Source organism: Dictyostelium discoideum (assembly GCF_000004695.1).
Source record: "Dictyostelium discoideum AX4 chromosome 4 chromosome, whole genome shotgun sequence".
NCBI classification, from domain to species: Eukaryota; Evosea; class Eumycetozoa; order Dictyosteliales; family Dictyosteliaceae; genus Dictyostelium; species Dictyostelium discoideum.
In genome coordinates this window covers 3,941,730-3,944,335 of record NC_007090.3, presented here as the reverse complement: position 1 = coordinate 3,944,335, position 2,606 = coordinate 3,941,730, and the positions used below count along the sequence as shown (strand labels likewise).

Sequence of the window (2,606 nt, the reverse complement as noted above, 5' to 3'; positions counted from 1 at the left end):
CTTGTAGAATAGTGCATTGATACCGTCTAAACCTGGAGATTTGTGGATACTTGAAGTTTTGATTGCTTTGGTCACTTCATGTATTCTTATCGGTCTGTCTATCTCGAGTTTCTTGATTAAATCAACGTCTACTTCCCATTTTTCTAATAACTTCTTGTGGGTTTCTTCGTTATCTTCTTTCTCTTCATATTGATCTTGATAGAATTCAACAAATCTTTTTGCTATGTTCTCTTTATCTGATATGGTCTTATTATCTTTATCTTTTATTTGGAATATTGATTTATCTTTGGCTCTGGATTTAAGGATACTTGTGAGGTATTTGCTTGGTGTTTCTTGATGCAGGTGGAGTTTTAATTTGATATCCCATGCTTTTACCTTTCTTTCTTCTTCTAATATTCTACTTATTTCTTCATTGAGTTCTTTTCTCATCTTTGGAATGATATCACTATTTCCAAGTAATTTGTGGATTACGTATTTTCTTTTGTTCTTTTCTTTCTTTATTTTGTTTTGTTCTTTTTTTAAATAATCTCTGATGACATTATTTTTAAATTTCGTCCATTCCTCCACTGATTTGATCTTATCTTTGTTCTTACTGATTAATTCTGATAACCCATCATGTATATGTTTGTTGTTGAGAATTTCTTTACATAATGTCCAAGGGAGTCTTTCTAGTTTGGTTGTTGTTGTTGTTGTTGTTTCACTGTTGGTTTGTATTGTGATTGTGATGGGAAAGTGATCTGATTTGTTAAATACTGTGTTGTGGACTACCAGTTTTGAATTTTGGTTTAGTAGTGTTGGATGACAGTAGATTCTATCTAGTCTCTTCATTGATCTTGGAAATGTTGGAGTGTTTTCTTCAATACCAGTATCTAGTAGCATGTCTTGGTCTATTATTTTACGTAATTCAGTACCGAAGAAGCTGTTGCAATCGTGGTTGTTATTGAAGTCGCCTGCTATTATTTGATGGTTGATTGAATTATATTTTTTAAACAGTGATTTTGAGTTGATTATGAAGGTGTTTCTTTCAGATATAGTCGCTGGAGCATAGATCAATAATATGTTGATAGAATTAAAGGAATTGTATTTAATTGATAGTATTCTACCATCATCGTCTTTGAAGTTTATTGATATGTGGCCTTTTCTTGTATCTCTATTTTTTATTGCTATGCCAGTTCCTTTACCTGAACCATGATCTATTCTTTCAAAGTTGAACATTGTTTTGTGGTGGTTGAATCCATTGAAATTAGTTTCAGTTAGGAGTGCTAATTGAGTGCCAATTCTTTTTATCGTTTCTTCTGTTTTATTCTTAGCGTTGGTTGATTGATTACCTCTGCAGTTCCATAGTAATAATTTTAATTGTTCCATTATTTTCTAATACTACTGGCAATTGGAAACTTGGTACCATTGCTTGTAGTAATTTTATTGATAGGTTTTGTAGTAGTAGTAGTAGTAGTAGTAGTTTTGTTTAGGTTGTAGATTGTTGTATTGCTTGTTGGTAATTGATGTGTGGTTGTTGTTGGTGTGGTTGTTGTTTGTGTGGTTGTTATTGGTGTGGTTGTTATTGGTGTGGTTGTTGATGCATTAGTTGTTGGTGGAGTTGATGGTATTGATTTAGTTGTATTTGTAGTTGTTGGTTTTTATTACTTGTGTTTTTTTTTTTTCTAACATCTCTTATTTCTTTATTGTTATATTCAGAGATGAAGGCTCTTATTGGATGCTTACTACCTTTTATAGCATCAATGTTTGTTTTAATGATTGAGATATCATCTTCTTTATTAAATAATAGTATGCATGAATATCTAATCACATCTGGTTGAATTTCTTTTTACGAAGTTCGGATTTTATGTTTTTTTAAAAAAGCTCCCTGTCCGGGAATTGAACCCGGGCCTTTCGCGTGACAGGCGAAAATCCTCACCACTAGACCAACAAGGATTTGTGATATTTTTTTGTAATTAACGTCGTATTCCAATTCCTATGAAATACTTTTGTATATACTTATATAATACCCTTAAACACACAGAAATAATTAATAATAAATAATAAATAATATTATATCTCATATATAAACTTATATGTAATAAATTTTTACTTATAAGTTTTGTTTGTGCACAATTTGGAATAAAACAACAATGAAATAATTTTTATTTTATTTTACTATTTACAGTAAAATTAATTTTACTAAAGAAACCGTTGGTAAAATTTCTGAGAATAAATTAAGAATCTTGTATTTGTTAACATCTTTTCAGTTACAGATTTATTTCCATATTTGTAATTTACCAGGGATAAAAACTTTATATATTAATTTATGTCGCTTAATTATTCGCGATTATTACATTTTGAAAATTTTTTTCTATATTCAAACCACTATTCCCATCTTGATTACACAAAAAAAATCAAACCACTATTTAAATCCTAAAACAATTATCTCAAGGAGCAACTAACAAAAAAAAAAAAAAAAAACTATAGCTTTCATTACAAAATATACAAATAAGTATTTGTTGATCTATTCGTTATGATACCCATTTTAGTATTATATAAAAATAATTATTCAATTTGTTTTTTTTTTTTTTATAGATCAATATAATTTTTTTATTATAATTTTAAGA

The 2,606-nt window shown here is 28.8% G+C and overlaps 1 non-coding gene across 1 annotated transcript; it reads right to left on the bottom strand.

Moving 5' to 3' along the window:
* Positions 1 to 1,860: 1,860 nt before the first annotated feature.
* Positions 1,861 to 1,932, bottom strand: tRNA-Asp-GUC-14. The gene has a single exon. It is a non-coding gene; the product is annotated as a tRNA-Asp (tRNA).
* Positions 1,933 to 2,606: the final 674 nt, after the last annotated feature.